Raw genomic sequence first — 13923 nt, forward strand, 5'->3', positions numbered from 1 at the left:
GGTGGGTTCGCTAGTGAATCCAGAAAGATCTTCAAGCTGCAAAACTACACCGACAGGTAAGAAACTTTTCGTTTTGCAGCGTGAATCTTTCTGGATTCACTATGCTGTGCATAGACTTTGTAGCGGTTTTCCTAATTTTGTGGTGGCTGGGTGGAAGATGATCGTTGGTCGTTGAAAATGTGTTGTAGCACCTTCTGTCCGACCTGTGCTTCCTTATTCATCTGAATGTCCACGCAGTAGTGTTTTGTGAACGTGTGCACAGATGCCCAAGTTGCAGCCAGACAAATGTCTTGGATGGGCGTGTTTGCCAGGAAGGCAACGGTGGCCCCCTTCTTCCTTGTGGAGTGAGCCTGGGGCCCCTCCGTTAGCTCCTGTCCAGCCTGTTTGTGACAGAATTGAATAGTGAGGGCAATCCACCTAGCGATGGTGCCCTTGGTCACTGGTCTACCCATGAAGCTAGTAGCAAAGGACACAAACAGCAGCTTCGACTTCCTGAGTTCCTTGGTTCTTTCAATGTAGTGCATCACCGCTCTCCTGGCATCGAGGGTGTGCAGTGCCTTTTCTGCGTTTGTAGTCGGGTTTTGGAAGAAACTTGGTATCTGGATACTCTGATTCATGTGGAACGCCGACACTACCTTGGGCATGAAGTGTGGGTCCGTCCTCAGGACTACCCTGTCCTTGTGAATTTGAATGTAGGGTTCCTGTAGAGTTAGTGCCTGAAGCTCGCTCACCCTGCGTAGTGAGGTTATGGCCACTAGAAAGGCAGTTTTCATCGTCAACATTTGCAGAGTGGCCTTGTGAATGGGTTCAAACGGCGCCTTCATGAGCTCCGTCAGAACCACGTTTAAATTCCATGCCGGCGGCGGCAACCTTTTCGGGGGGGCCATTCTTTTGGCTCCCTCCATGAATCTCTTCACCACCTGCGAGGTGAAGAAGCTCGTACCCTTCTCACCTCTGGTGTAGGCAACGATCGCTGCTAGGTGTACCCTTAGGGAGCTCGAGCAGAGGTTACTCTTTAGAAGGTGTGTGAGGTACCTCAGCACAGTTGAGTCTCTTGTCATTCTGTTTTGCAGGCCTTTTTTCCTGCACCATACCGTGAATCTTTTCCATTTTGCGCTGTAGCATTTTCTTGTAGTTGGTTTCCTTGCCTCCCGTAGCACTCTCATAGTGCTCTGAGGCAACCTTAGGTGCGCGAACTCTAGGTCTTCAGGAGCCATGCTGCCAGGTTGAGGGTCTCTGGCTCTGGGTGCAGGACCTCCCCGTTTTGCATTGAGAGCAGGTCTTTTCTCCTCTCGAACCTGTACGGATTGTCTTGCGCCATTTCTTGAATTTGTGAGAACCATGTCTGCCTCGCCCACTGCGGGGCCACTAGGATTAGAGTCTTGTTGCTGGTCCTGCACTTGTTGAGCACTGTGTGCAACAGGGGTATCGGTGGAAAGGCGTAGGCAAATGTCCTCGACCAGCTTATCCATAGGGCATTCCCCTGGGATTGCTGATCTGGTTCCCTGGACGCGAAGCTTTGGCATTTTGCATTTTGGCGTGTTGCAAATAGGTCTATTGTGGGAGTTCCCCATCTCCGGAAAAGCTTCTTCGTTTCCTGGCCATTGAGCTCCCACTCGTGAGATGCAGAGGTCTGCCTGCTTAGCCAGTCTGCCTCCACATTGTCCTTCCCCGGTAGGTGAATTGCCAGTAGATCTATCCTGAGAGGTATGGCCCATCTCCAAATCTCCTGTGCCAGAGAGGAGAGAGGGAACGACTGTTTTCCCCCCCCTGCTTGTTGATGTAGAACATTGCCGTGGTGTTGTCCGTTTGGATCAACACCCTCTGGTTGTACAGGTGCCTTTGGAATGCCTTCAGGGCTAGTAGGATTGTCTTCAACTCGAGGTAATTGATATGGCGAACCGCATCTGCTGGAGCCCACAGACCCCTCACTCTGAGGTTGTCCATGTGTGCCCCCCATCCCTTTTGCGATGCGTCCGTGGTAATGGTCATTGTTGGGTTTGGTGGTGTCAGGCTTCTCCCTGCTGTCATGTTGTCTCTGTTCCACCAAGTTATCTCCTCCTGCACTGCGTGCGTCACAACCACTAGATCCTCCCAACTTCCGTTTGCTTGTGACCATTGCTGTTGTAGCCATTCCTGGAATGGTCTCATGTGCAAGCGTACATTCGGCACTAGCTGGATACACGACGCCATCATCCCCATCAATTTGCTCACCGCCCTCACTGTCAGAGCTCGCCCCTTCTGGTAGAGCCGCGTCTCCTTCAGTAGGGCATCTGTTCTCCTGTCGCTGGGCACCACGGTGCTGCACAGGGAGTTGATTTTTGCCCCCAGGAAAATCTTCACCTGCTCCGGTTCCATCGACGACTTCCCCCAGTGGATTGAGAACCCCAGGTTCGAGAGAGTGTCTGTTACGCGTTTTGCGTGCGCTGCGCACTTTTCGCGCGAGTTTGCCTTGACCAGCCAGTCGTCTAAGTAGGGGTAGACGTGTATCCCCTGTTTTCGTAGGTGGGCCGCGACCGCCGACAGGCATTTTGTAAAAACCCTTGGTGCTGATTTTAATCCGAATGCCAGGGTTTTGAACTGGTAGTGTTCCTGGTCGATGTTGAACCTTACAAGTCCCTTGTGTCTTCTGTTTACTGGGATGTGCAGGTAGGCATCTTTGAGGTCCACGGTGACCATGAAGTCTCCGTGTCTTATTTGGGGCAGCACCTCCTGCAGCGAAGTCATCTTGAACCTTTGCGTTCTGACGAACTTGTTTAGGTATCGCAGGTCTAGGATGGGTCTGAGGTTCCCGTCTACCTTCGGGACCACGAAGTAGTTTGAGTAGACCCCCTTGTTGCGTTCTCTAAACGGCACTGGCTCTATGGCTTCCTTTTGTAGAAGCTTCCGTGTTTCTTCTCTGAGTAGGGTCAGTTCTTGTCCCGATCTTTGCCTTCCCCTTGGCTTCCTGTTTGGCGGTTTCCTTTCCAAATCTACGCAGTACCCGTACTGCATGATGTTCAGTATCCACTTGTCTGTGGTTATACGCTGCCACTCGTGAAGGTAGAGTCTCAGCCTTCCGCCTACTGGTGTTGTATGCTCGTAGGCTTCTGATCCTTCTCTCCCCCTTGATGTTACTGTTTTGCGCCTCACCCTTGGGGGCATGTCGAGGGTAGGCGTCCTCCTGCGTGCAGAGTCACTTTGATGAGGGCTGCTCCCCCCCTCTCCTTCTCTGGCCACGTCCGTTCCCTCTCCCGCGAAAGGACTGGCCCCGGGGCTGGTACTGCCAGTTTTGCTTCTGCTGACCCTGTCCGTGACCTTCACCCTGCTGACCCTGCTGGAACGTCTGGTGCGACGGGCCCTGCTGGTTTCCTCCCCTACCGTAGGGTCTCCTTGAGGGGTTGCCTCGCCTCATTCCTCTGTGCTGTAGGGCCCCCATGGACCTCGCCGTTTCGTTATCTCTTTTTAGCTGGGTGAGCTTCTCGTCAACTGTTGCTCCGAACAGTGTCTCTCCGTTGAAGGGGGTGCTAAGGATGTTGTTCTGCACCTCCGGTTTGAATCCCGAGATTCTTAACCATGCATGCCTTCTCTCGGTGACCCCTATGGCCATGAGTCTTGCTGAGGTCTCTGCCCCGTCCAATGCCGTCTTTATGCAGGAGTTGGCGATGTTTTTGCCTTCATCAACCAGGTGTGAGGCTCTCTGGCGGTATTCTTCGGGGAGATGTTTTACTAACTCTCCCATCTCGTCCCAGTGCTGGTACTGGTGTCTATTGAGGAGAGCATTGGAATTCGCCATGCGCCAGTGCATAGCGGCGTTCCTCTCGACCTTTCTTCCTGTGAGGTCTATCCTCCTGCTCTCTTTATCAGGTGGTGGGCCCGAGGTTGCTGGTACGTTGGCCCTTCTCCTGGCCGTGGACGCTATGATGGAGTCTGCGGTCACGCTACCCTTGATGTAAGGGGGGTCGAGGGAAGAGTGCTTATACTTTTTCTCAGTCCTCGGAGTGATAGACCGGCAGGTCGCTGGTTCCTTGAATGCTTCTCTCCCCTGATTCATCACGCTTTGAAGCATGGGGAGGAACTGGCTCCTTGTCTGGATGGGGAGCAGGGTCTCGACGAGAAAATCGGCTTTCGGCTTCTCTTCGTCGAGTTTGACGCCGAAGGCTGTCGCTGCGCTCCTGACCACCATATTGTACACCCCGATGTCGTCGGGTGGCGAAGGCCTCGAAGGGTACGTGTCCACGGACTCCTCCGGGTTCTCGGTGTCGAGATCCTGCCATTCAATGTCCTGGCTGGTCGATGGTGCCGAGCCGTAGACCGACTGTTGGTCTTCTTCCTCGGCTTCCTCTTCATAGTAGGTATCGTCTTCCTCTTCGAGATCCCTCATCAGTCCCTCGGTGTCGAATTCTTCCTCGACCTCGACGACGTCCGCCGATGAAATCGTTGGAATCTTGAATTCCTTCATCTTGGCGTCAAACTCCTTCTTCCTTTGAAGGATGTTCTCCATTTCGGCCTCGAGCCGCCTTTTCTTTTTCTCCATCTCGGAGATGCTTTCGGCGTCTACCGCGGATCTTTTCGTCGAAACTTGCGTCGACCGTTCTTTCAGCGTCGATCGGGCCGCTCCCTGGGTTGTCTTCGACGACCCTTGCCTTTCGGCGTCTTTCGGCACCAGGGAGTCCTTCTCTAAAGATCCGCTTGGCCTCTTGTCCATGGTTCCCCCTTTGGTCGTCGAAATTTTCGGCGCCGGGGCTCCCTTCGTGGACTTAGACTCAGATTTTTTCGAGTCACCCTCTTTTCGAGGTACTTTTTGTTTTTCTCTCGACGATTCTCTTACCTAGTCTTCTTTTTTCTTGTCGGTCTCTACGACCGTGAAGTTTTCGGCTGTCCCGGCGACGTTGTCCTCGTCGTCCGAGGAGAGGCCCAGAGCGTAGAGCGACGGGGCCTTATCTTTTCCATCCATGCTGGCGTTGGCTCTTCTCTGCCGATCTCTCACCCTGAGCGTCTTCGGCGCGAAGGCTGAGCAGGCGTAGCAGTCCTTACTCTGGTGTTCGACCGGTAGGCAGAGGTTGCAGACCGGATGCTGGTCCTTCTGCGCGAATTTGTGGTGGCAGTTTGGGCAGAACTTGAATGGCGTCTTGTCCATTGCGCTCAGGGCCTCTGAGTGCGCATTCTCCCAGATCGTCGAAGAAAAAAGGGCGCTGAACCTCCTTTCTTCGCGCTGCTGATGAAATAACCTCCTTTCCTGTGAAACTCCGTTGTATTTGTCGACGAAACTCGCTTTCTTTCTTCTTTCTTCGGTTGTAACTCTGGAGCTTCTCGATGACGATCCAGACCCAACGGCGGAAAAAAGAATCTGAAGATGGCACCCCAAAGGTGGGACTTCCGCCGGAAGCACGACGACGTCACGGAAGGTGCACCAAATGGTGGTCGTCGCCGCCCACCTGGGCTACAAAAAAAAAAAAAAAAAAAAAAAAAGAAAGAAAACGAATCCGGACCCAACCACAAGATCGCGGAATAATGCACAGCATAGTGAATCCAGAAAGATTCACGCTGCAAAACTGGATAAACTCTAACAAATGCACCTGTGTACCCCATCGTTTGTGTCCTATAACTGATTTGATATGCCAACATCCACCCCCCCACCCAAGCCATGCCCCCAACAAATGACACAGCAATACACATCCCACCCCAGTCCCTCCTGATCCCTCAAGCAGCAAACCCCATATTAGAACAATGTGGTGCACACATGGAGGTAGAGGATGCCAGCACAGAACCTCCCTTACAAAGTCACAGAGGGGTCGCTAATGAAAAAAACAATACACCAATTGCACAGCTAAAATTGAGGAACATGTTACCCCCACAACCCCGCACATAATTCAAACGTCACATCTGTTATGACAAATCGTCAAATAAACATAGTTAAATCCAAGCGTCTTTAAAAGAAACTATGCAAATAACATTATTATTATTAGGAAATAAGCAAACCCATAGTATTTCTGACATGCAAGGGGTCAAGAATTAATCTTTGTCAACCAGGTTCATCTAAATTAGAAGAGGCCCCAGACTCTTCCGTCCTCGGGGATCTCAGTCTACTGCCCGCCAGCTCATGTTTGAGAAATTGTTGCAAACCCTTAGCATCACCAAAGTTCTTTGTTTTGCCATTGACAGTCACCATGAGAAGAGCTGGGTGAAGCATAGCATAGTCAATTTTCAGTTCCTGTAGTTTCTTCTTAACTGGAAGAAACTGTATCCGTGCTTCTTGGAATTGTGGAGTAAAATCTGGGAAAATAGAAATTTCTGCACCTTCATATCAAAGGGTTTGCAATTCTCTGGAGCGGCACAGTGCTGCCTTTTGATCTCTATAATTAAGCAATCTTTCTATAATCGGACATGGTCAGGCCCCAGATATCGGCCTCGGGCCAATGAAAGGTGAGCGAGCTCCAACACAAACATATCGGAAAAGGTCTCTGGCCCCCAGGTCCACAAGGAGCTTTTCCATTAAGGAGTCTACATTGCCCACATTTGAGGAATCCGCAAACCTAATAATATGGAGATTATTTTTCCTAAAGAGGGCCTCCAAATTTTCGGCCTTGGCTTGCAGCACCAAAACAATCTTCCCAAACTGCTTCCGGGCCCCGATCACAGATTGCTCATCCTCCTCATCGGACAAATAGGGTAGGCGAAGGAGTCTATTTTCCCATCGATATTTGTAAGCCCAAGTTGCATAGCAGTCAAGATTTTGCTTCATTTTTCATGCACAGCATTTCATCTTCTGTGTGCTGTCCAAAAAGGGAAGATCCAGAGGAAGGCAGATTAGTTATTTTCAGCTGAGCGTCTGGTTTCAATGAGAGTCCACTCTGATCATTTCTATAAAATCCTGTTTTTTCGTTATCTGGAAGATCAGAGATAAAAGATTTCATCCCTTCTCAAGTCTCTCTATGATATCTGCCCAGTAATGCCGCCAAATTAGCATTGCGCAAATGTGTAGATTCTGTACCAAACATAATCATTCCAATATCATCCATTCCTTTACTTTCTCTATTAGGTGGTGCTGTGGTCTCTGGCGCAGAAGCGTGCTTCCTGTGTTCTGCTGTCACAATTACTGAATTCGGGTTAGAATCAGCCTTGATGAAGTCTGGATCCTGAGGCAGAGGCTTGTATTTCTTTAAAAGCCTTGGGGAGGCAGATTTTACAGTGGTTGGTGAACTTATCCATGAGATCTGGAAGGAGAGGCAGAAGAGGCCATGGCGTAGTTCTTCGTTGCAGGGTTTCTAAAATAACAGACTGGCTGTTCAGTAGCATCAACTTGTATATTGAGCTTAGAAGTTCCTTGAACTAGGGCATCTTGAAAAGTGACAAGGCCATCAACAGGAAAAGAAGTAGATGGAGATCAAGGCGGTAATGTTGGTGCATAGGAATAGAAGGAATCTGGAGATCCTATGGTTGATGGAGTAGACCAGGTTAGTGAAGGACTGGGAGATTTATACCTTGTAGGAGACTTTATGGGAGAAGGAGCTTTCCACTTGCGAATAGGATACATTGATGTCATCCTTGAATGCTGTTGAACAGGATAGATATTCAGAGATTGTAAAGGAACCTTAATAGGATCAGGAGGAGGAATAACAGGACGTAGCGATGGCAAACCTGTATCCGGTTACAGTGAAAAAGGGACTATACGAGGAGATGAACAAGATGAGTGTGAAGAAGATGAAGAGATTTCCATTTGAATGATGTTCGACATCGAGAATGGAGGGTTCAACTTCATACACTGTCTCTTCGGCAACACCGGAGCTTTTGATGAAGATGCCAGTCTTTGACATGGAAAGTTTCAACGTCGAAGTGTGGTGCGATTTTGACGTCAAATAATGGGATCGTCACATCGAGCGATGAGAGTGTGATGTCAAGCGTAGAGAATGTGACGCTGATCCAATCCAGACGCTGAGAAAGACCATGACGGCTGTGCCGTACCTGTTTTTGGCATTGAAGAAGGAATTGAGGTCGATAGAGATGTCGAAAAGTGGAGATGTACCATCGACGTAGATCCGTTCTTTGAAGGTGAAGACGACGGCAACAGGCTTCTCTGCATTGACGTTGAATGCTTTGACGTCGATGCATGATGGAGACGGTCCTGAGAATGAGGTTCTTCGAATTTAGATCTTCTTTTGAGTATCAGATTTACGCCATTTTCTGAAGGATGAAGACCTCTCCAATCTCCTTTCCCTTCGTTCCTTGTCTGCCTTCAAATCCTCCATCCATCCACGAAACCGGAGGCCTTCTCTATCATCAAGTGTCCTTTTGACATTTTACTACAAATGTCACAGAGGTGTTGCGGAGATACTTACCACACAAACTTTGTGGGCATCAGAGGAAACTTTTTTTCTGCCACAGCAAGGGCATTTTGTGAAGAGAGGAGGCACTTTTCTTCTCATAATCATTTTTAAAACGACGTACTTGGCAGCAGAGATGCCATACTGCCAAGAAAAAGCACTTAGAAATGTTTTAGAAGAGTAATGAGGGTGAGAATATATACCAGAGGTGCTCTGAGATCCTGACAGAAGGAGCTGGAAAAAAAGGCTCTCAGGCAAACTGCCACTACAGTGCATTGTGGGATAGGGTCCCTCAAGGATTCTTAAAAGCACAGGTCTCCTATATGTACTTTTTAGTGTTAGCCTATCAGGCTGTTTTTTTCTTGCATTCCAGACTCTGACAAAGCCACTTTTCCTATGAAACGCGTTGTAAGCTTTGCCGTTCCTGCCTCCTGCAGTCTCTACCAGCACGTTCCAGGAAAATACAACCCTGACAGTTTACAATTCAAAAGAATGGAAAATGTCTTTCAGCGATTAACACTATATAGATTTTTTTTCTTGGCTATTCTACATATATGGAATAAGGTGTTCTGGGGTCCGAGCAGGCAGCATGGAGTTATTCAAGGCTTAGGACTTTAATGAAGATCCTACATTGCAGAACAAGTTACTTACCTTAGGTAATACCACATTGGTAAAGACAGTATCTAGCCGCAGATTCCTCACCAAATAATGATCCCAAGGCACCAGAATGGATCTGGAAATGTTTCACAGCAGTACCCCTGCGCGTAGGTAGAGGACGTCTAGCGACTCTGTAGCGACGTCAACCACCAGATGTGACATGGACAGACTCCATATAAGCCCCATGACGCACCGACGTCCGTTCCTTCTTTGAATACCTTCCGTACCAAAATGCAGAGCCACAAATAGAAATTGACTATAGAAACAGTGTGCTAGAAGGAGACATCTTTGTGGCAAACAAATACGAAGTCCTAAAGAGATGCATCAGAATGCCAAGAAAGGGATCTTGTAGGTAACAGTGCCAGCAGTTCGCAGAGCGGGAAGGATGGGTGGTTAGGGAAGGAATCTGTGGCTAGATTCGATCTCTATCAGATAAGGCGTTACCTAATGTAAGTAACTTGTTCATATGATAGGTGAAGAATCTGCTGCTAAAAGTCTCTTAGAACCAATACCCAAGCAATACCGTCCCCGGAGTAGGGTCTGCAAACTGAACCCACATAGGAGAAGCCAGCCCAAAAAAAGGGATAGAGGGACCAGGCTGTTGTGGGACTATGGAAAGGAAAAGAAGAAGCAGCAGCTCCATTAGCATGAATATAGAAGCCTGTAGGGAGCAGAAGTCTGAAAGACCTTGAAAGTAAGAGGAAAACAAACCCACAGCAGAGGAGAGAAGAAGCTGTTGGAGAAAACACTTCCACAAAATCAACTATGTAGCTCTCCCGATAGTAACCAAACCATGACTAGACCAGGCTGATGGACCAAGTAAAACAGTACATGCCAGAGCACTTTGTCACAGAGACAAACTTGTACTAACCCCGCCCTGAGAAATACAGGGAGGGGGTCTCTGAATACATCACAATGGAAAAGGGGAGAGAAAACGAATCAACTCTGCCCCAAAACATTGCAAGGAGCGCAACAATGAAAGGAGACTAGTCTCGGGCAGAAATCCTCCGAGTGAGAAAGTAACCCTCTGGGGCTAAGAAACTAAAAAGCCCAGAGAAGAAAGGAAAAGAAAGTTTAAACAACGCCCAAGCCAAGGTTGAATTAGAACACCAAGAAAAATGCAGTTACAAGAGCAGATTAGTATGCCCTGTGGGAAGCCCACCTGCAGTATATCTGTATACACGTACACACACAAATACATGCATGCATACACACACACACGTATATATACACACATATGTATAGATACATATACATACACACACCTATTTAGACACAAAATATACAGCTAAAGGCTTGGAGATACAGCCGAAACTCCTCACTCTGAATAGCTGGGCCGAGAGAGGACCACACATTAAATAATCTGATTCTAAAGGCTTAGTGTGCACTCATTGTTTGACGGAGTATGAAGATATATATATATATACACACACACACATCAGAATACACTAGAAGCTTATCCTCCCCGTAAGGGAAAAGACTCACAGCCTCCCGCAATAAGCGGAGATAGCGACCAGAGTAGGAATGAAGAATACCTATGCAATAGGAATATCTATGAAAGAGCAAACAGAACATACATTGGCAACAGACTAACGTTTAGACAGCTACAGAGTTCAATAAAGCACACAACAACGCAACTGACCAACAAGGAGACCATCAGGCAGTTGAAAGAAAATAACCAGAAAACAGGTGTGAAACTCTGTATGAAGCACACTGAGGGCTATAAAAAGGTAGTCGAAATAAAGGCCAATACACAGAAGGCCTCAACACATTACCAGTTTCAACCAATAGAGAGAGATATCAGGCCAGCATAGAATGTCTCCATAGGGGACATGAGGCATACATAGCCAAGGCTTCAAGTATACCACATGGCAAAAAAGGGAGAAAAAAAAACAGCTGCCAAGGAAGAGATGGAGAACAGAGGAAAAAGTCCCTTAGTTAGATGGAGTTTGCATAAAGAACGAGACAGTGGTATACCAAACAGAGGTGAGAATCGGTATCACATCCCATGATAAAGAAGAGAACCTTCAGGAAAAAGGGTGTGAAAGCGTCAGAAGTTCCCTTGCCCCAAGGCCCTCACCCAGCGCATAAAGACCCTCACGAGTGATGCACCCGTGCTCTGCGACGCTGAACGATTGTACTGAGTGAGAGGAAACCAATCCTCCGAGAGGTGGAACCATAATGCCAAAGGTACCACGTTCCAGATGGAAAATTGACAAATAATAATGCCCATGGAATACATTAGTACAAGGTATTCCAGAAAGCGACAGCAATAACACCCTTTCCAGGGGTGAAGCAGTGAAAAAATAGCGAGGCTAGAGGCACAGGCCTAGTTAGAGTCCAATAAGGAACACGAAGGATCAGTGGTAAGACGTCACTGTGGCAATGCATAACGAGAAGTGAAAATACACCAATAGAAGACCAAAGTGGGAACGTAGTCGCAGGCCAAAGCGGAATGTCAACCTAGGGCAAGGGTACACCACTCGGTGCACTGCTCCCGCAAAGGAAGAAAAGACAGGTGCTATGGGGGTGAGACAACCCCTCTGAGGGTTGTATTGGGAGCTGGTGCAAGGCAAATGCACAGCCATTAAATGTCAGACACACAACCAAAGTCCCTATAAGGGATACCAAGTACTAGAACTGATCTTAAAAAGGTCTACAAGGCATATAGAAGATGGTTCCTGCAGAACAGGGAGCAAAACCACAGTGCATCTGCACAATGCAAGCAAAATACCCACTAGAGAACAAGAACTGGGGTAGAAAACTAGCCTGCAGAAAGAAGCCTGCAAGAACAGGCGGACATACGTCCAGAGAATAATACATGTCCCAGATTGTGGGATCCTAATCCGGTCATTGACAGTACAATAATAAGAAAAGTACCTGCAGAGGGCAGGCACACCCCACCGGGTGTGACCTGTAGATATAAATCGAACTTGTCAAGAAAGCCAATGGGCACCCACTCGGAATGGCACAGATGTGAATTAAAAATGAGGCAGCTCTCCGTACAACCACAGTACGGGAGTCCAAGGAAGCAAATGGTAGAGTTAAGATTCTAATCCATCCGAACTCATTCGATATCATCGCAAAGCAGAGTCAGCCTGTGCGCTGAACAGACTGGAACCATCTAAAGGCATATCAAAGTGGCTTGAACAGCCTCTGAAAACCAGAGGCACGAAGTCAGGCATGGCGATGTAACACCACAGAGGCAGCAATGGCTCGGACCACTGAATCAGTGCTATCCATACCAAAACGAATAAGCCATTGAGCTGCTTGTAGTCCATCTCTAATTAACTGGACAAGGTCGCCCCGGATGTCATCGGGAAACAAGGGTAGCAGACGTGCTAAGGAGTCCCACAGCGCAGGGGTAAAGCCTTCGAGAACGCAAGATATATTGACAGAACGCAAGATATATTGATCAAATGAAGAGCAGAACTGGTGGAGGAAAAAATATGTAAGCCACAAGTGTCCAGTCTTCTGGAATCTGTGTCCTGAGGGATATGTGGAAGAGATTCAGCATCTTGAGAGGTGGAAAAGCCTGCACCACAAAACTGAGAGGAGTAGGGTGCCGAAGGAGAAAAACAGGACCACCAGGGGCAGGCTGGTATCTATGCTAAATAGACCGACCCACTGAGGCTTCTGTATCAGATTTAGCTCAAGCCCCCAACAAGATATCATATAGGGTATCACTATAAGAGCGCCTGCTCCACACATGTTTGGCCTGGATGGAGGACATCAATGAGGGGGATCAGTAGCCAACTCCACAGATGAAAGAGAAAAATCCAACATCACAGAAACACGTTTGAGAATGTTCGCTAATGAGGCGCGAGCCTCCGAGGAAACGCCAGGGAGGGAAAGGAGGGCCAAGGCGTGGGAAGACAGCCACTGGCTTCACCCATCGCAGATAGCCAGCTGTCCTGCAGGGGAGGCTGGATCGTGTCAGCCATGTGGTGATGTGCACCATCATCACCCACACCACGTTCCTCCAAAGGAAAAATTGGAGGGGGCACCGCAGAGAGCGGATGTCCAAGTTAGACAGCATTACAGACTGTATGCTGATCGGGCACAGACGCCAAAGGTGTTAACCTCGAAGGTTTGAACAGACTCCGGAATGGATTCCAAAATCGAATCAGAAGGCCTAACTAAAGTAGATAGCAAGCCTGCCGGTGTGGATATGGTCAAGGCACTCCTCACCTCCTTGGGGCTCACAGGCGTTCCAGGGGAAGGTGAACACCCAAAGATAATATGAAAAGAATGATAATTTTCTCAAATCTGCATCATAGTCGCCCTGGCTCCAAGGAAAAGAGGGATGCGTGGGGTAGACTTGAGTGACAACTGCAACCAGAGCGAGAGAAGATGCCTCAGGCAGTGAAGTCAGAAGAGGCTGCGATTTCGACCACCGGCTCTCAGACTTACCTCGGGACGTCAATAGAGAAGGACGTTCACAGGATCAGCACTGGGAATGGGCCCGTGAGCGGGCCACAGAGCGAGAGGGAGACCAAGAACGGCAGGAGGACTTGGAAGGCTTTGACAACAGCACCACCAGGAGCTTCATCCGACATTCCCTCAGTGCCTTCGGATGAAGTTGACGGCAGTAGTCCCATTCGTCTGCATCGTGGTGTACTCCCAGGCCCACATACGAATAGAGAGGGTTTGTGGCGACATTTGCTGATCATAGGAACCATAAGGCTTGAAGCCTGAAGATATATAGGTAGAAAAGGCACACTGTTCCATTGGCGAGAGTCTAAGTAGGCCGAAAAACGGCCAGAGGTATTGCTACCGGATGCGTGTTGAAGCGCGGAAAAGAAGAAACTGATGTCAGCGTGTCAGGGGAGGGCTTATATGGACTCCTACATCCCATTCAGTGGTCAATGTCGCTAAGGAGGTGCTTGACGCCCTCTACAAACGAGCAGGCTTTCTGCTATAAAATATATCTGGATCCAGTGTGGCGCCTGGGGAAAATTCC

General features: G+C 48.6%; 1 protein-coding gene across 1 annotated transcript in view; it reads right to left on the minus strand.

Annotated features, from left to right (window-relative positions):
• CAPZA2 (capping actin protein of muscle Z-line subunit alpha 2) overlaps positions 1-13923 on the minus strand; it is a 294210-nt gene that overhangs the window by 21301 nt on the left and 258986 nt on the right. The window lies entirely within an intron of this gene.

Source organism: Triturus cristatus, chromosome 4_1, assembly GCF_964204655.1.
Source record: "Triturus cristatus chromosome 4_1, aTriCri1.1, whole genome shotgun sequence".
Classification (NCBI taxonomy): domain Eukaryota; kingdom Metazoa; phylum Chordata; class Amphibia; order Caudata; family Salamandridae; genus Triturus; species Triturus cristatus.